The sequence below is a fragment of the Ischnura elegans genome, chromosome 6 (assembly GCF_921293095.1).
Source record: "Ischnura elegans chromosome 6, ioIscEleg1.1, whole genome shotgun sequence".
NCBI lineage: Eukaryota > Metazoa > Arthropoda > Insecta > Odonata > Coenagrionidae > Ischnura > Ischnura elegans.
In genome coordinates, this window is record NC_060251.1 from 39,032,370 (window position 1) to 39,056,891 (window position 24,522).

The 24,522-nt window shown below is 38.9% G+C and overlaps 1 protein-coding gene across 1 annotated transcript in view; it reads left to right on the top strand.

Annotated features, from left to right (window-relative positions):
* The first annotated feature begins 3,645 nt into the window (after positions 1-3,645).
* LOC124160800 (trithorax group protein osa-like) overlaps positions 3,646-24,522 on the top strand; it is a 101,349-nt gene continuing 80,472 nt past the window's right edge. Inside the window, exon 1 of the mRNA XM_046536840.1 lies at positions 3,646-4,013. The gene's annotated coding sequence lies outside the window, so the exon portion shown is untranslated. The remainder of the gene's footprint in view (positions 4,014-24,522) is intronic.

The following is a 24,522-nucleotide window of genomic DNA, read 5'->3' on the forward strand; positions in this document are numbered from 1 at the left end:
AAGCCGTGGAATGCCCAATTTTCCCACTGCTAGATCTTTTTACTGTTAGACCAAGGAATTTTTCTAAAGATACTGGAATTTCTTAATAAAATTGCTTAACATAGAAAATTAAGAGGAGAAAAAAATCAGAGAAATAGAGTCCCATTGAATTAAGCCTCAAACTGTATTTTTGCCACTAGCAATACAATTTGGGTTTGTTCGCTGCAAAACTCGGTCAGCGCATAGGCAAACTCGTAATTTACAGTTTATACTATTCGCAAATAACAATGATAACACATAAATTTTATAGTCTATTTTAGAAAGTTGAAGACGAACTAAACAGTATTTGAAGTACCTTCATCAATACGCAACATTTCCGACTTAACCCTTTAAGTAAGCCAAGATGTTTTAGAAAGATGCTAAATATTCTTAACAAAATGGTTTCACAGGGAAAATTATAAGGGGAGAAAAAACAGAGAAAGAGTTTCCCGTAAAAGTAAGCAAGCCTCTCACTTTATTTTTACCACGATATGTAAAACAATTTTTACTTGAATTCTAGGGATAAGCGTTATAAATTTCAATTCGCAATTTCCCTGGTGAGCACAGGAAAACCATAGAAATTATATTGCAATGAGTTTTCTTTAATATACTCTCTTTAAGTAAAAGTTATAAGTGAAATGTTGGAGTTGAAATAGAAGAGATAACGAGCAGTACGTCACAAAATCGTGTCATTCGTCGAGTGATGCGTCTTCTTAACATGATACGTTAAGATGGCAACGACTTGACGTCCCATCCGACGGACGGAGTGCCGCAAGAAGACAGAAATTGACTAAGTTACGGTGGGATTAACCTTCTTGTGTAAATTACCATCCTCTGAGCAATACTACTGAACCAGCCATAATTCAAACCCGATTCGGGCCTCCCTTGACACTGCAGGATTCGCAACAACCCAACCAGCAAAAAGTAAAACCGCCTTTTTGGAGACGAATCACTCTAGCTCCACCGATGTGTTTCGCTGGCGTTTCAATCATTTAAAACGCAGAGTTCTTTTGCCAATTCAGTCAACTTGAGCTTTCGAGGGCACGGGCGCAGCTATCAATTAAGGCAAGGAGGGGGGGTTTAGGCGAAAACACTGGGGTGTCTGAGGGTGTGGAATACCCAGGGTAAGCGGGAGGTGCGGGGGCCCTCCCCTTGAAAATTTTTCATATAAATTGTTCAGAATGGTGAGTTTTGCGGCCTTCTGAGGGATATTTTATTAATATTTACAGTATTCTATAAGTAATATTAATCCAATGAAGTGAAATGGATTAAACTTCAAAATTTCTCTGAGCTGTGGGGGGGTTTTATCCCCCAAAACCCGCCCCCCCTCGCTGCGCCTCTTGTTTGAGGGTATACTGAACCGATCCTTGTCAATAACCACATGTATCTCAAGCATGAAAATTATGCCTCAGAATTTTATCTTAACAATAACGTTCAAATTTTATGGCGAATAAAATATTTACAAGGATCTACTCTACAAGCCTTGAATATATCGAGATAATATACGATCGGTCGCGCGAGAATATTGATCTTTTTCTGCGCAGCATTATGTTTTTTTTAATCATTAGAGTCTTTTTTTACACATTCATGTAAGATTTTTCTCTATGATGCATCTTCATTTATTTACGTGTATAGACCTCGCATGACAATTGAATTATAATTTTTGTACTAATTTAGATTTTCTATATATACCAAAAAATACTAACATTGGATTCACCCTGTGGTTTAAATGTGTTTTACTGACTATTACATAGTTGGGTCTAAGGTTTCCGCGGGGTTTCTCCGTATGAGTCACGGCTTTTGTGCGGAGGAACGCCCGAAAGACGTGACTCATACGGCTATCACATAGTTTTTGATTGTATCGATCTATCATTTCTTAGATATTTCTCACTCCCGCATTTTTGTATAGGTCACATTTTGACATATTTAAATTCACTTCAAAGACTTCCCGAAGTAATTTTTTTTACTACGGCCTCCTTTGCATCCAATCTTCTTAGATATTAAATCAACCTAGGGCGTTAGTAAAGTTATGCGCTTCTGATATCCCGTTCTGTTATCCTATTCTGCGCTCCCGTACGGGAGTACTTCTCGAATTCCGTGTATATTACACCCATTATTTGAAAAAGGAAACTTAACACCAATACTAGGGACGGATATAAATGGAGCCCAAAATGAATCTCTCCTCCTCCCCCTTAAGGGGAATTATATAGCTTTTAAGCTGTTTTCAGTCCGCCGCATAAAGCAAGAGAAGTACTTCTTATCCTTTAACTACCAATGTGCTGCCGAATTTTTTACATTTGAAATTAAATTTCAAAATAAGTAAGGAATTCATTTCAAATTTTAACTATGTCATATCATAGGGTTTCCTAGTATAAAATGACTCATCTTTACCTTAAGTTGATCTTGACTTCAATAGGGATATATTACTAAACTATGCATTTAAATATACGTGGATAATGACTAAGGCGGCAAAATTGATGTAGCGTAAGAGAGATGAGAATAACAAGCCTTGTGTGGCTAGTCTCACATCTATTGAGGCAGTACCGCTTAGTTATAATATGAGAATGGGCTTTCGCGGTTTGACACCAGAAACTTAAAAAAAAACTTAAAGTTACACCCTCATGTGAGCTTTCACCTACGAAGGAGACAAGTTTGATTTAGTAAAATACTACCATTCGGCAAAAATCTGCTAAGTGATAATGAGAGGAAAAGATTTCATTTCCTAAAACAATGAAACCGGAATTCTTGGGCTCGAATTGTGAACCATCCATTTTTGGAGCAAATTTTTCATGCATTGTGTGGCGAGTCTCAAATTCACCGAAAAAGTACCATTTCATTACATATGAAAATGAACTTCCTCTTGGTAAGAATGAGAAGAAAGCTCCATTTTCTTGGGGTCGAACTATGAACTGTCCAATTACGGAGCAAGTTTTTTGAGGATGAGGGGGGATGACGTACCTTATGGAGCGAGTCTCACATCTATTGAAAATTACCATTTAATTGCAATATGAGAACGAACTTATGCGTTTTATCGTCAGAATCTTCAAAAAGTTAAGTTTAAAACCCTCATAGGGCAAAATTATACAACATTAGCAAAAACAGATGAAAAATAAGAATGAATCGTTTTCACAAAGTTACGCCTCGGACCATCAAAAATAGATGAGTTTGAATTAGGTGTAATCCTCTATTTAACAGTAAATTTCAAAGTAGCAATGAAAGAAAAAGCACTAATTTAATTTTTTTTAATGAAACCAAAATTCTCGGGGTCGAACTATGAACCATCCAATTTCGGAGCATGTCTTCCGAGAATGAAAGGGGATGAATGAGGAAGTCATGAGGAGTTTGGAAGGAAAAGACGGAGAGGGTTTGCAAGAGAGGAAGAGGAGAGAGTGAGAGAAAGAGAGAGGGGAGGGAGAGAAATGGGATGGGCGGGCAAGGCGGCTGAGGAAGTGGATACAAGAGGGGGAGGGGGACGCGGAGAGATTCAAAGGAGTCGGAGGTGGGGGAAGAGGGGTAGTGGGAGGAGGGGAAGGGAGCTGTTGGCGTGCCAGGGGCCAGTATCTGGGTCGCATTATAAAAGACAACGCGTCCGATGGTTCCTGAAGCATTCAAGAGGTGGATGTCGGGTTGAAAGCACGTCCAGGAGGAGCAAGGAAGAAACTTCGCGACTCACGGGCGTTTCGGTACATAGTGAATGATTGGGCGTTGAAGTCTCCGCTAGACTAAAGAGAAGAAGTGATCGGGCGTTGAAGTCTCCGGCAGAAAGAAGTGAGGAGAGGAGGGCGTCTCGTCTTTCTTACTGCTAACCGGGCTCGAAGCCCGGTCTTCTAGGAAAAGGACCTTTCCAAAGAGGAGACCCACCAAGTGTGACAGTGTAGTAGGGTCCGAGATAAAAACATTTCCCCTTCGCGAGTTCGTGGACTGATTCCCCAGAAGGTGATCGACCAGAGTTTTTGCGGACGGATGCTTCTTGGATACGGTGTTTCGAACTGTTGGTGAGTTTTCTTTCACATATTGCTTACTCTATAAACGAATTGGTAAAAATTGTGATTTCATTTAATTCTAGCACATATAATTTGCAAATGACCCGCTCTCAGATGATCATATCTAACAAGTAAAGTATATAGATTCAAACTTCACAAGGTTGAAGACCTTTTTAAAGGGAGAAATAAACCAGAATTTCAAAATGCATTTGATGCATATTTAACATCGCATTTTATCGCAGCGGGTCAAAAGAACTCTTTTCGTTTCCTTGTGCATCCTTTTCGTGCATTTTTATTCCAGGGATCGAGTGAAGTCGTAGTTTGTGTGGTACGTAGTTGCCAGTTATTCGTAAATGGCAAGGAAATAATTTTAACACTTAATTAAATGTAACTTACATAGTATAGGGATTCCGGCGACATAGTGATTCTTTAATGGTTCGTAATCATATAACCATGTAGCAATGAAAATTTGTGGTAAAATTTGGTTTCCAAATCTTTCAACTCGAGGGAGGTATTCTTTCAAGCGACGAAAACGTTTTTATAACCAACGCAGATGTAGAAGATGACTAGGAAATCACTTAAATGTAGCCTAATTTGAAACCACGACTTACTAGACCTTTATTAAATAATTTTGATTAAGGCACTCTGAAGTTTTTATACATATGCATAAAATATGTAGAACTATTGTTTTCTTAAATTTTGCTCCTGTATCTCGTATTTTTGAAAATAATTTACAACAAATGATAAGAAAAAAGCAAACTCGTGTATAGGCGCTATGAAAGAAATCAGCTGGCGCTTCGAGTCATCGACTTCTGAGCATCAGCCTTGAAGGAAGTGGCGCTTATTGACCTGAAAATATGACTCATAAAAACCCTTTCTTATCCCGCAAATCTGGAAATACTTGTTTACAAATAAGCAATTAACATCTCTTTGCCTGCGGTTGCATGAATTTTATGTGCTCATTGCTCTTAATAATGGTTACATTAAACAAAATTCACTAAATCATTCTTAACTGTGTGGTATTCCATTATAAAGTTATCTATCCAATTATTATTAAAACTAAATTATTGAACTATCCGAGATACCTTATGGTTCCATTAAAGTTCATTGCTATTATCGAACTATATGCGGAAAATAGTATTTTTTCTCGGTGCTACATAATGCATGCTAAGCTATGTACGCACATTATCGCTACCGAATCAATTAAAATTTCTTTTCGCCGAATTAGAATTGCAGGTGGTGATAGTGTAGAAAATAAATAAACGATGCACAGCTTTCGCAAATTGTTAATATAAAATTTAAATCCCTAACGTAGTTATTATGAGAGTCTATTTATGCTTCATACTTCTAGAAAGGTTTTTCCGCTAAGTTTTCTCTATATGCACCTGCCGTAAAATACTTCACGCATGGTACTCATGTTCTTTTACTAGTACTTTTTAAAATTAGGATTTAACAAAAAAGCATTAGTTCATCATAATACGAAAACTATCGCAAATAATTCCATTAACTACTATTATGAATATTAAACGAAAACAATGAAGTAATGATTTTTTAAGTTAATTCCATGAGCTGAATAATATAAGGTATTATTCATCGCATACTCGAATTCACAACCTGAAAATATTTTTTTATTCCAAACAAAGACACACGTAATTCTATCGCGAAGAGCCTTCCTCTTTATCATAAGGCGATTCCTTACCAAAATTATTTGCCACATTCCAACAGCTAAGGACACCCGAGTGAGCAGGCTTCCTCAATTCCCTCGAAGTAGGACTGACGTCTAGCTTAACGATGAGATAAATCCAGCAAAATGGTGTTCCATAACGGTAAGAAAATTGAAGTTTCTTTGAATAAGAGACGGAAAGATAGCAAACAGATGGTTAGAGAGAGAGGGAATTGCACCATTTCTATTGCCCTCTAAGCCCAGTTCTCTACAAGGATGACCATCTCAATTTCTTTAAGCTGAAAACTGAGAGGAGCTGTAAATGGCCTAAGAAATACCCAAGCTTTGTCAATGTGTGTTGGATTTATCATAGAGTTTTGAATTTTTCTTTATAATATTACAAGATTTTAACGAAGCGAGTAGGAAGACAGTAATTCAAGATTTAAAATTGCATTGATGAAAATATTTAAAATTATATCCATTAAAATGCATTCATACACATTCTGATAATTTATTCACCTCGTAACAACCAAGGTTTCTATACTCCCTCCCATATACCAGATTAGCCCACCAGATGTTTTGTTTTTTCCATTGAGGGTCTATTATTTTCAATGATCCGGCAAGAGTAAAATCCGCAATTTACGAATATTAAAACTACGATCGTTTTTTTTCATATGCTACCGTTTGAAATTTCAGATTCATCTTACGGTTAGCGTACTTGCAATTTTTACCTAATTTTTTAAATAGTGAACCAATGGCGTAGTCAGGGGGGCGAAGCGGGGGGTCCGGACCAGGAGTTTTTGTCGGGGGGTTCCAAAACCACTGGGGAAGATTTTTGAAAAACAGGGTACTAATTGTAATTGCTAGGCTGTAAACTAATTTTAACACTTTTTACTGAGGATGTCGGGGTACGAGTCGTCCTCAGGGCCGAATGAGCCCTGAGGTTGGAGTGCGACTCGTACCCCGAAACGTCGGCAGCCATGAAGGTGATTACCCGGTTGAGCACCCGAACAGCCTTCACTACCAGCATACGCCGGGGAAGCATCAGATATTTTTGCATGATTACTTTGCTTCAGAAAATATAACAAAATATTGAAAAATCATTAATTTACAAAATATTTATTCGTAAAAAGAAGTTTTTTCGATTCTAAAAAGTATTAAAATCAGTTTACAGTTTATGATTGATTACCCTGTTTTTCAAAAATTTCCCCCCCTGGTTTTGGACCCCCCCCCCCCCGCACAAAAACTCCTGGCTACCCCACTGTAGTGAGCTAGTGTCTAGCAATAGTAACTGTGATACCAACATGACTAACAAGTCGTGCCAGAATAAAGAACTCAATGCCTAGCGCGGCAAAATGTCGATTCGAAAAGGGAGACCAGAATGCGATACGAAATCAAGGGGAATTTGTGCTTTATATTTTCAATAAGTAACGTTGGATTTCTGGCTAACCAAGAAACGACTTTTCGGAGGCTTTATTTGTCCTAAAAGACCCACCAATGGGGAATTTTCAAACTTTAACCGTAAATGCCAGAAGTATTCGTTATATGAAGTTGTTGAGTGAGATTTGGAATACGACGTCGGATAGCGAGTGACAGCAAGGATGCACGGAAAGGAAAAAGCAAGATGCCTCCCGGATTTCGGGGTACCATCTGGATGACTGTGACGCACGAAGCTTTCTCCTTTTTCTCCACCCCAACAAAGCCATCTTTTCTGCTCTAGCGAGGTGCGTTGTGGTTTTCAAAGAGCAAAAAATGATATCTCTACCAAGAAGGACACGAGAAGAGAGAGGACCTGTCCCAGCCTCGACATCCCCGAAAGAAATGACGTCCGGCACGATTTTTTGCTCGAAAAAGACCCTACCCTATACTTTACCAACCCTCATTTATACCTAAGAACCGCACCTTCCAAAACACCCAACCCTTGCCGAAGCAGGGGGTGGCGCAGGTTGGATAACAGTAGGGTTTACTCGGGGGACATGGAGAGAATTGGTCCTTTGTCGGACCGAGTTTTGAGAATGCAGGAGAGATGGTTTTCGTGGATGACTTCCTCTGCCACCCTCGTCTGTTCCAGAATTGCCCAGTTTCCACTTTATTTCCTCTCCGGCTCTCGGACTCCTGATTTCGTGCTTGTGAAACGGTCCCACATCGGTGGATTTTGAAAGTTGTCTCATGATTTGAAGATTCCTTTGCGACGTATCTATCTTACTCGAACCAACCCTTCTCTCAAAAAGTCCTGACCACAATGATCGTACAGATTTTTTCCCTATGATATGAAAAACTTGATTCAAAACTGATCCTAAAATTGGGCCACAATTGAACCAAGCTAAAATGAAAGACCCGTTGGTGTACAAATGGCGATGAAAATCTTCGTACGCAAATACCTAGTACTACTCAAAACGAAGCCTACGTAAAAATGCTTGAGTATTACACATAAATGCGTCTTAATATTAATAGAAGTGTGTTTTTATTGAAGGTTTCATTGTAAATTACATTTAAAATTACCTTGAGTGGAATTACCTCTGAGTGGAATTAACTTTTCTGTTTAGATAAAAGACATTAAAATTTCGACGAGAAAATCACTAACCACAGTGGAAAAGACGAGTTTTTCAATGGGATCCTTTAATGCCTTTCCACCGCAAGAAATAGATAAAATTGACACATACAAAGAGGAAGTATAATTCAAGCACGAAACGCCCTTGCGATGTGGAGGATTCAGAAATCATATGATCTGTCATCATAGAACTACTGAACAGAGCTTCTTTAGGAAAGCGTTATCTTGAATATTCAAGATCTAATCACCTTTGTCCACCAAGGTAGAATAAAAATGAAGATCGCGCTGTGGCAGCCGGTATAACGGTTAGGTGTGCATGCTAATGGTTATCTGGGGGGGTAGGAGGCACCGTTAGTATCAAGATGACCGCGTATGAGGCATTGGATAAATAGTTAATTACGGGAACGAGAACTTCTGGAAAAATGGATTTATGCCATTGCATTCAGGGCAATGGCGTCAGTACAATCGGCACTGGAGCGAAGACAGCTTTTGCCACAAATGAAGTTAAAAAAAATTGGATTCCGAGACATGGCAAGTGAAAGAAGACGAAAGAAGATAGCGCGAATATTAAAGAGAGGATCCTTAAATCGGCCTCTAAATGTGTTGTCACCCACGGCGCATTTAAATGGGTTTGCAAAAGTAGCCACTCGCGTCGCCGATGGACAAAGTGATCCGAGATTTACAGGGAAATAAGGTATAATTAGGGGTGTTAATCGAAAGTTGTGTGTATGATGATGCGATCAATCAAATTTATTACTTGTCAATGCTATTTATTCTTCGCAATTACAGGCATTATAAATAATGGGCGCACTTAGCGAGGGGCAGGGGGGAAAGTCCCCCCTGCTTATTTTAATTACAAGTCATAGTCAAGTCAAGCAAAGGCCCCACTAGAAGCAAAAATCGTTAAAGTCTTTAAGAGAATTCTGTACTCAATTGTAACGAAAGTATTCAACAAAATTTCTTTAAACCCGCGAAAAATGATATGTATTAGCACAAGATATGTAACTAAAACAAAACTAGACACTTATTTTTTCAAGGAAATTATCTCATAAACTATTAAAGCGCTGTCATAATTTTCGTAAAATGTTGGTTTCATTCACCTTTTCCTTGCTAAAATGTCACAACTTGGCTTGCCTCCCTCCCTAGACCATGGCTTGCCCCCCCCCTACTTATGACCCTGGGTACGCCCTTGTTATAATTCAAAATATTGGGAAAAAGTAGATCCCAATGCACTTTTCACCGCGCCGCGGTTATTTTTGGAAACCGATTAAAATGCGACCAAAGTGGCAACCAGTGGCTTAACTAGGAATATGCTTTGAGGGGATGTGGGGGCTTTTGTAGGGATGAGGGGGGTTAGTGTGGGTTACCCCCCCAGGAAACGGGGATATCAGGAAAAGTTTTGTAAAATAACATGCCTGAAAATGCATTTTACATCATAATTATGGCACTTGAAATTTTACCTTTAGCAGATGCAGTTATTATAAATCAAATCCAGAGAAGATTTTCACATAAATTTTTGATTTCTCAGAGGCTTTCGGGGGGGGGGGGGATTCATCCCCTCATTCTCCCCCATAGTTACGCCACTGGTGGCAACAGAAATCAGCCTTCTATGGGATGGAATTGGACCTCTTCTATGCAGTCCATTTGGAAGATAGGATGATGCTGCTGCACGGTTAACTTCCTGAGAACCGTTCCTCGTGCATAACTGGGAGCGGTCGTTGAATCTAGCCGTATAATTTTCCATATTATTTTTTATATCCCGACTTTGGCGCCAAGATACCTCGCTCCCGTAGATAAAGGCGTTGTTGTGTTGGAAGTCGGTCGAGTTTGGAGGAAAGAGGATGGGATCTGTGGGAAAACTAACGGAGCCGCACGTATACCCCATCTTTTCCGTTCCGTCCAAGGTCGAATGCATGAGTATGAGAACCCTAACCTGCCTAAGATCCTTGCACCCGTGAACATCCGACCTCGGAACTTACAATTTATGTAGCGGCGACCTCAACTAATAAGAGTTGCGAGGGAAACTGCGCGTTGTTTTAGAAATATTGTAAATATCAATATCATCGCCAGAATTATCAAAAGTTCCAGGAGTAGAGCAGTGTAAAGGCACTGTTGAAATGAAGATGACCTAATATACTCTATTTTATAGGAGGCAAAAATATCAAACGAGATTAACGAAGTTTCAACATACATTATTTTCCAGATATTAAAACCTTTTCCATGGTCGACTGTTGGAATGATAATTTTCAAAAATGCCTGTTGATTTCAACTAGTTTCATTACACTCCCATGCTTGGTTTATAATTCTGATAAGGATGGTAAAACAATCATCAGAGGATAAATTACCTTTCAATTATTATTTAAAGGGCAATTTTTTTCAAACTAATTGTAAAAGCCAATAATTTCTTAAGGATGGAGAATATGTAGAGGTTCAGTAAATTTCACTTTCCAACAACAACAAAAACGAGATTCAAGGACAAAGTATGGCAAAAACGTTACGTCAAATAGGTTACGAATTCAGATTAAGAAAATTTAACGTCAGGCATCTTTTCAAATTTGAAAGTACTAAGGTAAATAGTTTGAGATCAAGTAAGCAATGAATATTTAGACGCCTTGAATGCATTGAGAGCCAATGCATTTTTTGTTTATTTCAGAATTAAAAACTAACTCAAGCAAATTATTCATTCCTGCGTGAAGAAACTTTTCGCCAGATGGCAATATCCGATATGCTATGAAAGAATGTAATCAATGGTTAGATATTTGACTCAATATTTCAACATTAAACGAATAATTTACACAAATAAATCGTATATTAATGTCTCACGATATGAATCTGATTAAAAATACAGGTTTCAGCATCTCCAGGTCAATCTCAAAAGATTAATGACAACAACATTTAAAATCAACTCTTTAGAATGACACGAACTCTTTAAAACCCGTTAATTCCGTAGTCAGTGAAGTACACGGAATAAACACATTTGTTTCAATGAAACATGAAAGGTCCTTATGACTGCGAGCACCACTGGTGGATGATAGGCACATTAACATGCTATACATATATTACAGCACACTCCGGCGCGGAAATCGTTAGGCTGAGCAGCAAGCAGCACCGCTCGAATCCGAACCGGTAAAATTTTAAGGGCGGAGGTCGACATCGTTCCGTAGACGATCATTTCATTCCTCGAGGAAAATATTAAAAGTTAGAAAAAGGAAATAAAAATTCGATTCAGCAATGTCATCACGTAAGGCCGACCTCCCTTTCGCCTACTACGTTCGGACGTGGTTGCGGTTGAATGCGTGCACCCTATTGACCAATTTTACCGTCCCTCACCGGCCGGCCCACTTGACTCGGTTATGTCATTTCCCCTCTCCTCCGCCCACCTGTCTAAAACCCGCCGCTTCCCCCACCCCCCTCTTTCCTTCCCTCCACTTCCCAACATCACCGAACGCCCGCCCAATACCGTTATGACCGCAGGGTACCGCCTTGGTGGTTCCTTCCTGCTCACACTCGCCGTCCACGGCACAAGTGAGAAGAGCCCGTTGTCTTCCGGGGCTTGGTGGACATACACGTTGATACGCCGGGCATCTGATGTTCATCTGTGTTCGCGCAATGCATTTTCGGGTGTAACTTCATTAGGATAGTTTCCTTCATCAAAGAAAACAAAAGGCATTGATTGCGATTCGTCGCCCACCAATAGTGTATTCATAATATACAAATTATTTCGTTTTAGAAATATCAGTTTAGACGAATGGCATTGGTCAATTTTAATCACATTTGAAAAAGGCCAGATTGGCGCCCATGCGATGCCACTCCACGTAACTTCACAGGGACCTATATGCTATACGAGTACTCAGGAGTTCTACATCGTCTGAGATTACTAATGCATGCATTACCAAGGCACAGAGCTAAGAGAAACTTTCTTAATAATCACTTATTAAAATTGCATATGATCGAAAAGTTTCCTTCGTTTGATAGGGTATTAATAATCCTTATTAAAACCCAGCGCTACCTACTAGCAGGGTACCCTGCTACCTGCTAGCAGCCTGCATCGTAGCGGCGCTCATCGCCTCGCACCAAGGTGGCCTCATACGGCGGCAGCCGGAACCAGAATGACGTCGCACGGGCATTTCCCAGCATTAATGCTTAGCCGTCGCGTTTTCGCGCGCCTGAAAATTTTCACTTTTCATTTAATCGCGAAAAATAGGTATCGTCATTTAAAAATCCTAAAGTTTGACATTCGTACTCCAGGAGTAATAATCTTTCGATTTAGGTAAAACAAATAACAGGAAACCACCCTATTGATCCTAGCGTGCCTATTTCTTTTCTTCGAAATTCTTCATGTCTTTTGCCGCCTTTTTCAGGTTTATCATCTTAAATCTTCCCTTGCTGCTCTTAAAGGCCAAATCTCCTTAAACTTTTGCCTTCACCTGACGGTCATGTCTAGTAATGCTATCGATTTCTTCTGCTTACGTTTTTAAAAGGTATATTTTTCCCCAAACTTTTTAAGACTTCCCCATTACTTCGATACATTGAAGGCTACTTGGCCTGTCGTAACAAAACATCAGAATTATTGACGCTTCGGATGCATTATTAAAAATTTGCTTTCATAGATTAAACCTGTCGGCGACAAAAAGAAAATCTTTAGCTTACAGAATGTGGAAACTAAATGCCTTATTTCTTAATCAGTTCAAAATGTACAGCATCTATTATACGCGTCTTGCGAAATTAAAACTTAGTGGAAATTTCACTAATATCTCGCCTGCCGCAATTACTTCAGTAAAAAATAGTGAAAATTTGAAGGATATTTAGTTTAAAAGAAATATAAATTAATGTTCACTGAATAAATTGAATGCGGAAGCATAAATAGAAAAAAATTTCAGAGAAGCGAATGCATAGATTTTCAATTTAGAATGCAGAGCTTTAACATGTCGGCAAATTTTCAGAACACAACGGCTGAAACTGCCCTCCCTATCTTTCCCGAAATCTTATCTTTTCCGCAGCCTTTCCTCCTCATCCCATCGACTGACTGCCCACATCTTCCGTTAAAAACCGAAAGAAAGATTTGGGAAATGAGCGGGACGGGAAGAGATGCAAGTCCTAAGAAGAGTAGAAAAAATAAAGAGGACTTTCGGGGGTCCAGGAATGCGCCGGTGTGAGAAAATCGCTCGCTCCGAGTCCATTCCGGTCGCGACAACAGGGGACTTCTTTTCGATTTTCATTTTTTTCATCTTGTCCATTCCTTCCAGACATTCCGAGGAACAAGACGGAGACATACGGAAGGATACATTTCTTATGCGTCTCGAGAAATCTCCCTCATTTGGGCACTCGGCAGGTTATTTTGAGAAGACGACCGACAGTTGGGGTCATTTTCGACATAAAAGATAATTGTAAATATGGGGAGGAACGCCAATACATTTGACGGATGGGGAGAAGAAAATAGATACAACGAAGAATAATTATTTCCATATAAGTAGGAAAAGAAAATTCACTTTATAGACTCCACACTTATACTTTATCTCTGACCATTCGACAATACAATTCAAACAAGGCAATATAAGTCCATCGAATGAATCCTTCTCGGTTTTCCAACCGGGTAAGTATCTGCATGTTGTAGGCCCTCCTTACATGTTGACCTACAGCATGTAAGACGGTTGGCGTGACCAGGTTGACACTAACCCGGTTGGGAACCCAACAAGAATTATTTCGAGTCTTCCAACGGCAAAAACTCTAATTATTAAAGCCCATTTCTTAAAAACTGTAAAATTATGAGGTGAATATTCATTTCCTATTCCCTAGTTCCAAAAAGTAAAGCTTAAAACGTTAAAAAGTTAAATTAGAAATCTTTGATGAATCGATTTATAAACAAGAAAGCCATAATGACGGAAGAAATTCCGAGGTTTTTCTTATTGTATAGCACCGTGCTTATTTATGGAAAATCCTCATAAATACAGCGGAATTGAAGGTCACCTACTCATTATTCGTTACGTGTACTAGCCATCACCCTACGATAATAATCACAATCCGGCATTATATTCTCTTCGCAAGTTCAATGCGTCTGGCGAAGATTGCAACCACAGAGAGCAAGAGAGGAACGGAGTTCTGTGGAGTTCAAGGTCGCTCCAAGGTGGCGGTTTCTTCCCAATTTTTTTTCTCTCCGTCCCACCCTTTTTCCAAACAATTTTTTCAGACCACTTTTCTATTTTTTTCGACCGTTCCACTCCCACGGTAAAGGGTCTGCCCGAGTGGGTGTCGTCCTACTGATCAATTCTTTGCCGTCTCGGCAAGGTTCCTATTTCGGCCGAGCAAGAATTTTTTTCTTGCTCACAGGTGCCTATTTTTTTCGGACTAACTCGGGAGATTTTTTTATACCTTTAGAAGGAATGGTCGATGACTCTTCTAGCTAGCTTGGCAAAGTCTATTTATCTTCGTGAGAGACCCAGAAAAAAAACACCTTCCCCTATTCTTTCAGTGACTTTTCAAGTGTCACTCCGATTCCTCCGTCAAGAGAACAAAACTGAGTATATGCCGCGGGAGATATCTTTGCGGAAATTTTAAGATAGAATCTAGAGATGAGTAGTCATGGAGACTGGGCGAACACCAGAATTGATGACAGTCAGGAGAGACACATTTTATAGGCGAAATAAAACCTGATGCCTTCCGGCATATGCTGGTAGTGAAGGATGCTCAGGGTGCTCCATTGGGTAATCTTCATGGCTGCCTATGCCTGCCATGGGCAGCCATAGAGGAGCTTCCATTATATTTTATAGAAGTTCTCAGCAAAGAGATAAAGAATGTTAATTTTCCAGACTAACCTTTTCGCTCATGCCAGTTTTAAATTGTTGAACTAACGACATCAATTTCCACAAGCATTAATTATAGTGCAGTTTATATGGAAAATAAAAATATATCTTTCACCTTTCCCGCTTTTCCTTATAATAATTACCGCAATGCAATACAGCACAGAGACTCGCTTATTAAAAACCTGGGCTTAAAAAACGGACTTGAACTTACTTTAATTGACAAAATCTCATTCTTGAGTCATTGATTACAAATTTATATTAATACCTAAATGCTAGCACAATGGGCGAATTTTAGCGTTTAATTTTAAAGCTTGAAGTTGATGGATTGAATACTACTTCAAGTAAGTGATGGCTGTCAGTTACTTTCGATTAGGTATTTAAAGCTGTCAAAAACTGGAGGACGATGTCGTTGATGCTTATCGAAGGCCATCGCTAACCAACGGCCAAATACCATAGAAAATTGGTTTTCTATGGCAATGGTTGATCAGCCACAACAGTTTGGCCACCGACCACTGAAGTTACCAAAGCCAACAACTTTCGTTCACCAGAAAAATCAGTATATCACCAGCAGTATTCATAATATCGGCGACAGGTCCCATTAAACTAGGTTACTATTAATACATATATACTACTGGCCTATCCCAGTTGTTACTCACAGACAAGTAGCGTAACTTGCTAACCTTCCATAAAACACCTCTATCGCGGTTATTTGGCCGAGATGGTAGTAATAATGTGAAGCACCCGTGTCGGATCCAGGTTAGGGACAAGGGAGGACTAAGTGGGGGTTGGAAAGAAATTACCATTCTATATAGTGTAAGTTGGATACCCAAGGGGGGGGGGGTAAATTGGATACCTAATTAGCCCCCCTCCCCAATAGATTTGCCTCTGTGGAGTACTAATAGCATATTCTGAAGACTGTCCCACGAGTAATGTTAGTCAATAAGCATTGGTATTAACGGGATGATTATTATTAGTATATAAAAATATTTATAATTAGTATTTTCCAACCAAACGTTTCAGTGTATCTTCACATTATCACAATGGCTAGGTCACTAAAAAAGAACATAAACAAAAAGTCAAGATTTTATTTTACTCTGACCAAACCCTCAAAACCAATGCATAAGTATTGGTAAAGAAGGTGGTTAAACGATTGAATACAATAATTGTAACACTAATGCTTCCCGAAGTTCCCAAAAAGCATGAAAATATCGACGATTTGGAATTTATTCCAATCATTTCATCTTGCTACAAAAACATTGGCAGGCCATAAGGTGATAATGCAACAACCGTAAAGAGAGTCGCCAACGTTTCCTCTGACTCGAGTTAGCCACTGATTATTTAATAATAATAATAATTGTTTTAATAATAATAATTGTTTATTACTCCAAAAAATAAAAGTACAGAATAGAATTAATACATGAAACGGAGTAACTTTAGGTAGCCATTAAGGACAACCCGTTTTTTGGCTACCATCATTTGCATAGGGTAATGCTGACATATAAACATTTGAATTGAAGCAAGCACAACATTTAAATTGAAGCAAGCACAACATTTGAGTTGAAGCAAGCACAACATTTGAATTGAAACAAGTAAGTACATATATTACATGGTATTACATCATAGAAAAATTTAGATCAGGATAAACATCCTAAACAACAGAATTAAGGCAGGGCGCACAGCAATAAGGGACGTTTCACTATCGTGGATGAGAGAAGAGATTTTGAACTCGACGGTGATGTCACGGACGCGGAGAGAGATGAAGAAGAGAAGAGGAGCGAATCTGAAAACGTTTTTCTGCGGGAAAGGGGCCGTTTACCGTTGGACGAATTGATTGCGGAATCGTCGAGACGGGATCGAGTCGAAAGTACACGCCTGTTAAAATTGTTTTGCGGGATGGTGATTCCGTTGCCGGCCGAATAGCACGCACACTCTCTGAAAGCGACGAGGAAACGGAAAGAAATGAAATGAAAAAAAGAAGCAACGCGCCTCGCGGCGATGATTCCTTTTTTTTTCCTCCCCGTGCCCTTGCTGAATAGCTTTCGAGGCTGCCACGTGACCTTGGAGACCGAGAAACGTTATTCATTTTTTTTCCGCTCGAAGAGAAAAAGGGAAGTCTGAAGACGAATGTGAAGGAGGAGAGACGAGGGAATGTAAGGATTGCGGGCCGTAATCAACCTGTTTGCTTGGATTTTGGAGAATCGGAATGGCCCTACCCATCTCCACGAAGTAATATGCGTGCACACCTGAGGAATTCCGCTTCATCTGAAAGTGTCCACGTGGTTTTCCTGGTCTCTCCATGTCCTCCCATAACGCTGAATCCGAAAATATTTCACTCCCAAGGACCGAAATGTAACCGATCAAAAGTAAAAAGCAACAGTATGAACTAGGTCTTTCCCGCTCTTCCGTTCATGACCGAATCGAATAAAAAATAATTACTGTGATGACTTGCATACTTTGATTTCCAGCTTAGAAACCTAAAATAAGAGTATTTAATTCTTCGCGCGGCGCCATACAGAGCTCTTGAAGAGAAACGAGTTTTAACCACAAAGACATGTGAATTTCCGCTTGTAGAGGGTCACCCCATGTGGAAACAAAGTTTCCCGTCATCCAGCGCCGGATCCAGGATAGGGACAAGAGGGTGGGCTAGATGGGGGGCCTGAGGGGTAACCTCCCAGCAGTAGTGGGGGTCCGAACAAAACTACCATTTTATCCAGCGTAAATAGGATATCCAAGGGGGGTCTATAGACCTCCTAGCTTCTCTCTGGATCCGCCACTATCATCATCTGCGTTGCTGTTAATTTTAAGCGAAATTTCCCATTGATTTACTACAGTCGAATGGTTAATGCTCCTTTTTTTAGTATGCATCCTTGACATTGAATAAAATTATACATTCATTACTGTGTGAATCAAGTTTATACTGAGCTTAATTAAGGATAGTTTATTTAGTAATTTATTAAAAATAGTCAATCATACTTGACTTTAGAGATAGGTTTGAAGGACCCTTCCATGTCGGTTCCTCAAAACCCATCTTTTCGCCCGACTGTATTCATCTGGAGTAGATCCAAGTAATGGTCTCGTGAGCATCTGTGGGGGATATTTCCTCTGATTTTTCTTCAACCATCTTTCCCTCTTCATTGCTGTAAAGTACCGAAAAGGAAAGGGTGTAGAAAAATTCACCTCAAGTCGAATAGAAAAAATGCATTTTTCGTGGGTAGAATTATACCTGAGCATCGTCCTCATCACCACCGGTCCTGAGATTGGTTTGACGATGTTCTCCACTCAATTCTCCTATCAAATAATCTTATGACACCTACGTAATTCTCCTCTTTCACATATTTATTTTCCTGTTCCGTGTATTTTGTTCGAAGTCTCCCTTTTCCGTTTGTCCCTAGAACGTCTTATTTAGATCATCATGTCTCAAGATATTGCCCATAAGGTTGTCCCGTCTTCTTATCAAGTTATCTTGAGGCTTCAAAATTTGAAAACTCAACCATTCCACAAAATCTGCGTACCATCTATAGTCCATAATCTATCGATTATGCACTGTAACACATTACCTCTTGATCTGTCTGGCTTTCAAAGACGAAAAAACATTCTATATCGCTGTATTGCCCTTCACCCATACTATCATAAAATTTTCGTTGCATTTTTCTTGAAGGCTGAGATAAAAATCAAAATTTACAAACGCCTTTCAGCTATCCGCGGTTTGATTTGCGTTATCACTCGGAACCTCGGTGAGAAATGCATTGTTGTGCCCCTGAAGCAGAGATCTCTCCGGAATTCACCATAGCTGAGAGAATCGGGGAGCGTTGTGGTTTCAATGTCCGCCGCCATAAAAAAATAACACCTCGATCGCACTTTCTACCAAAATTTTTAAATTGCCACGAACACAATGACTTCTCTGAATTATTTAGACCGAACTGCCTACGGCATCCAACCATTTCGACGAGTTCACTCTAAGTTTCCCTTTGTTATCCCCGCTAGGAAAAAGTGATTTTTAACCGCATTTTTCCCACGGCAAGGGAGAAACAAGAGGGTTTGCCGAAAATATTCAGCGGTCTTCACCGCGATTTCCAATTTGAAGAGGACCGCAGTTCACAGGCAAAAGACTCTCCCTTTCTTTTACATCGTCCGGTCCGTCCCAACAATGAGAGCGTCTGTTCACAGACTCCCCTTACTTCCGTTTTCCCTTTACCTATGCAAAGCGAGTCGCAGGTTCCAGAAAGGTATCCCTTATACTTTTTTAAGTGTTTTCCAGACACATAGTGGACCTTAATTCAGTTTCGTGTGGGACTTTCTAGGAGGATGGTCTTTTCCCTTTTAGCGCCAGAATTAATAATAATAATAATACAGATATAATGTTGATTGACAAGAAATATAGAACTCGTTACATAGTTGATATTGCTGTGCCACTGTCGCATAACATCGAAAAGACAATAGCCGGAAAAATAAATAAGTACCAAGAATTGGCAATAGAAATAAAAAGAATATGGAACAGATTTATATAGCTCCAATTGTCATCTCAGCTACCGGTGTCATTCCAAAACATATACAAAATAGTTTCAAAATACTCAGCCTTCATTCAAATACATACATCAGATTGCAATAGGCTGTAATAATTCCAACCTGTCATATCACGAGAAAATTTCTCAACACAATTTAATAGTAAAGAGTTACCTTGGTGAGAACCCGTGCTCTTTACACTAAAACAACTCAGTGAAAACTGAAGAAAATTCAAAGGAAAAAAAAAATAATTTTATTACTCCACACACAAATTACACGACAATAGCAAAATTGAGTAATTTTAGGCAGCCTCGAAAGATAACCTGTTTGGGGCAACCATCCAAAATAATAATACATTATGCTTCTCATATATTGTTGCTCATTTTGTGTTACTTTGGTGATCTATGCTAACCAAGTTTAAGTGCGTACATGAAAAATAACCACGAAAGTAGTATTTATAACTCATATACATCAATATTTTATAACAATATTTGTTCTACACTTTCTTTAGTGAGAAGCCAAGAATGTGAATTTTGCAAAAGCTTTTTCAAAGCCTTAGACATAAAGCATGACTGGAGTAACAAATTAAAAACCTTTGGTCCTTCGTACAAAAAACATTTTTTAAACAAAGTTAAATTTGGTTTTGGTAAAAGCACAATTATTTTGCGTAGGGTAAAGGGATAAGGCATGGAAATTCGGAAAACAACTTTCTGCAAACCCAGAGAGAGCACAAATACACCGTTTCATAAATAACAGTTCAGAGGAAATGTACGCGAGAGCGCGTATTATTTTAATAAAGCCATTAGCTAAGTTCCAAAGTACTGCTGATAGCAGCTCTATTCATCCTACACAACAGCAGAATATCTATGACATTATTTCACCAAATAAAAGCTTGTTACATTAATTAAACATAAATTAATTTAATAGATTTGATACTTTTTCGTAATATCTTCTAAAATTTCCAGTATACAAGAACGATATTATTTTTATGAGTGAACTATGCATTCAACTTTGAGAGCAAAGAAAATAGATACTAGATGAAAAAAGATGATTTTTAAATGTATTAATATAAAAAATTGGTAGAGCACCCGGCCGGCAAACGGGAGGTTCTGGGTTCGAGTCCCAGTCAGGCCGCATTTTTACCCTCTGATTTCTGGCTTTTTCCATCCACTACAGCACCGTTGTCCTCGTCCCCTATCAGGAAATGAGGGGGTGCCATACTCTATCATATGTTCGTATCTCTTTCTTTCCTTACCTGTGAATTTATTTGCGCTTAAGGCGTCGTGTGAATGATTGAAGTAGTCAATGTAAAAATAATATATGTACACCTATATTTACACGTAGGATGACAATGGCAGACTCAGCCTTTGAAATGTTGGGATCAACTACCCAATGCCATCCCCGGTGGAAAATCCGAGAATTATTCCTTCACCAAAGACGAAGTTTGGCCTAGCCGGGATATTTTTTCATGGCGAACTTCAGGCTTAGTGTTTATAAATCTCCTCCCGTGACTGCGTACAAAGTCAATGGTTTCATGAGTGCTATAAAAACTAAAACGAAATTAAATTTAAGGAAGGGCTCAATATCCAAGTTTCAACTTTACGCCAGTTCAATGACGGGTTTTAAAATTACTATCATTGATGTTTTGTTTTGTAGGTGGTGAGCTGAGACAATCGTGCAGAATACCGATTCACCAGGAAAGAGCGGTCGATTTATGTTTCTCTCCTGAATTCCAAAAGAAAGATTTTTCGGCTATCTTCTTCGTAAACACAATAGACAGGAAAAAATATATCTGGAACAGCGGCAGTAAAAACTTGTATGTTTTTCTAACGTTGAACACAAACGATTTTCTAGTTCATCATAAAATCTCGGCAAAAAAAATTGATCCGCTTCTCTATATCGCGTGCACTGGTGCGTGGAAAACGCGGAATTTTCCGGGCTCAAAGAACGGAGAAAAAATGACCTGAAAAATTCACCTTTTAGGGAAGTATATTATAAAAATGCTAAACCTGTTCTGTTAACATAATTATTTAAAGCAGTCTTCAAAAACATGATAATCCTTCCGATATTTTTGTGCACAGTGAAAATAGGCTTTATAAACGCAATGAGTAACGTAATTACTAAAGGCCTCTCAGTGAAGCCACCGCCCTCCATCGTTTGATAGTTACAACAATGTAACGCTAGTTGATTTAATGCATATTTTTTCAGTTTAAAATTTAACTTAAGTTCTCAGAGTTTGTTCTAAGGAAACTATTTTTTATAAAAAGATGAAACCATAAAAAATAGCATTAAAACGATTGATTAAAGGGGCAAAGTTAGTGAATTGTGATCCTTCTTATTTGTTCTAGTAAATACAAAATAGGTTTGCATGAATAAGTTCCTACTTGATTAAAATTTTCTTCTTAAAAGCTTTAATCTATCTCATGAAAAAGAAATGTTCAACTGGCATGTAAAAAAGAGTATTCAAACTTGCAAGAATGTACGTAGAGAACCTTCCCAGCATGAAAACCCGTTGAATGAATGGTTTTCTAAGCCCGATTATAAACATTTCAGAGGAAAGCTTATCATCGGCGAAATTCGTCAAATTATTTCGTTTCCCTAAGGTTTAAATCTCCTATTTAAGCCTTCTCATGTTAGAGGTCAATACCCAGTGATGTCAGTAAATTTTACTTTGCTGTCCGTAAAATCACTTTCGAAAAAAATTCAGCCATTCAACATCCCAGCAATCCATGCGTGTGGAAACTAAAAGTCGATGCATATTAGAGTATTTTAATAATTGCCTCAGATTAATTAAATATTGATTCCCTAATTCATAATCCTTCGTAGTTATATGCTGACTAATATTAATGTGAACTAACTTTAGACATAAACTCGGTAATTTAACCACATCATTAAAGAATGGACATCCATTGTGATTTTGACTATACTTTACAATTCTTCGTGTGTCTTCAATAGGCCTAATTTCAGCACTTGTGCATTTTTTCTTAGTTTCTGTCCATAAAAATACGATAGCAAAGACGTGCACATTGAAGGGAAATAAAATTAACTTGGTACATTCCACACTGAAAATCAATTACCGACCATGGTTCCGGCACTTTACTTCACACAAAGACATGCCGAAACCATGGTCGGTGATAAATTGTGAATGTGAAATGTGCAAAGTATGTTTTATTCTCCTATTTAGAGGTTCCACAAAGTTAAGCCGGGAACTTTAAATGCACACTTAACCCTCGAGCCAAACTCCTATCTTACGATGGGTGGTCTTGAGTTTAAAAAAAAGTTAAAAAGTTAAAAAAGTTGAGGAGCCGTAAGAAAACGCACCCTATCAGGAAATGAGGGGGTGCCATTTCGGCGGAAAGGGTGAAAAAAAAACACGGCGCCAAGTAGGTAGCCCCACCTCGGCGTGATTGCCGTGGCCTAAAACTGGCGAGACGAGACATTCTGGATCGCAGAAGACGATTGCTAAGAGGGAAATTAGGTAGAGGCGGGCGAGCGATAAGTCGCCTGCCGTCGCGACGGACGGAGTCCCTGGGCAAGTATGAAGAAGGATCTCGAGACGGAGGGGAAGGGCTGGGGCCAGCTTTGAGGCATTCCCATGTCACACTGTTTTCCCAAAAAGTCATGAAATCACTTTACGATCTTGACCTTAAAGGAAGCTTAACGGGAGAGAAAAAAATCGAACGGCAAGGCTCTGAGTGAACTCAACTTGCCAGCAGTTTCGGAAGGAGCATCATCTGTGTATTGCCTACACTCATATAATCCTTACCCTACTAGGCCCTTTAAGGACATTTAGAATGACTTGGTATTCCTCATAGTGCATTGTTCAAAAGGGGGTCATACTTAAACTTCATCACCATCTCAGAAAGGGTAAGGAGGTCGTCTGAAAATCTGCAGGGAGTAAAGAAGGGTAGGTAACGTGAGGGCGAATTAACTTAGACGTTAAATACATATGTTTAGAGCTGTTATCTCTCGATACAAATGGAAATTAACAGTGCAAATTGTATTTAAAGAGCTCTCTAACGTCCAGTTTGGCTACTCTAATTGCATTAATTCAACCTATTCCTAAAAGTAGGCTAATAAAATTAATGAAAAATACTATTCCATTGAAAATTATACCTGCATATATAACGTTTCAAATGTGAATTGTGTAAAAAATACGATTGCTTAAGAACCGGTCAATGACGACAATATGGAAGCTATCAATGAATATTTAGATTATCATCATACATCCGTTTTCGCAGCCCTACTATCCATGTTAACACAACAATTCTAATTTTTCACACAAGTTTGCGCAATACCTGCCTATCACCTTGGATTAGAATTCCAGCTATAATAAATCCATTAGTGGTATGAGAAGGAAAACATTTTGAAGCTCTTTTTTCTGCTAAATATTGTTGGTAAATACAGCGTGTGATTTTTAAATGAAATGAAGTGAAAAATTTAGCAAAACATGAATGAGGCAAGATACCATGACAATTTAAAAACTAACACAGAAGAAAACAGTCGATGGAGGAAAACGGTTTATAAAGAAACTTTAAACTCGTTTTTAACACAAGATTCTGAAGGTTAGATAAGGAGAGAGAAGACAACACAGCATCAGTATTCATGTGGCGTAAATGTGGGACTCTATGTCAAACTATTTTGGCAAAAAAGTAAAGTTTACTATCAAGGGATTTTAGATTAGTCGGGGCTGACATAGACTGAATTGGGGAGGAATGTGAAACATATTAGCACGCATATTGCGGTGGTGAATAAATGTCTCTCTTAATTTATCGTTTCCTGTTTTACCTAGAAACATAGTGGGGTTCCAATATGATGTTCTAATATGATTTTCCGATCACTTTACCCTAAGGGACGCAAGTGGCAACTTTTGAAAACCCATTTAAATACGTGTTGTGTGACAAAACATGGAAATATTCATTGGCCTACTGGAGAAGCTTCTATTGTATTTTCACTGGATCCTTCTATGTCATATGGTGCTCCAGTTTCTTTTCTTCTTCTATG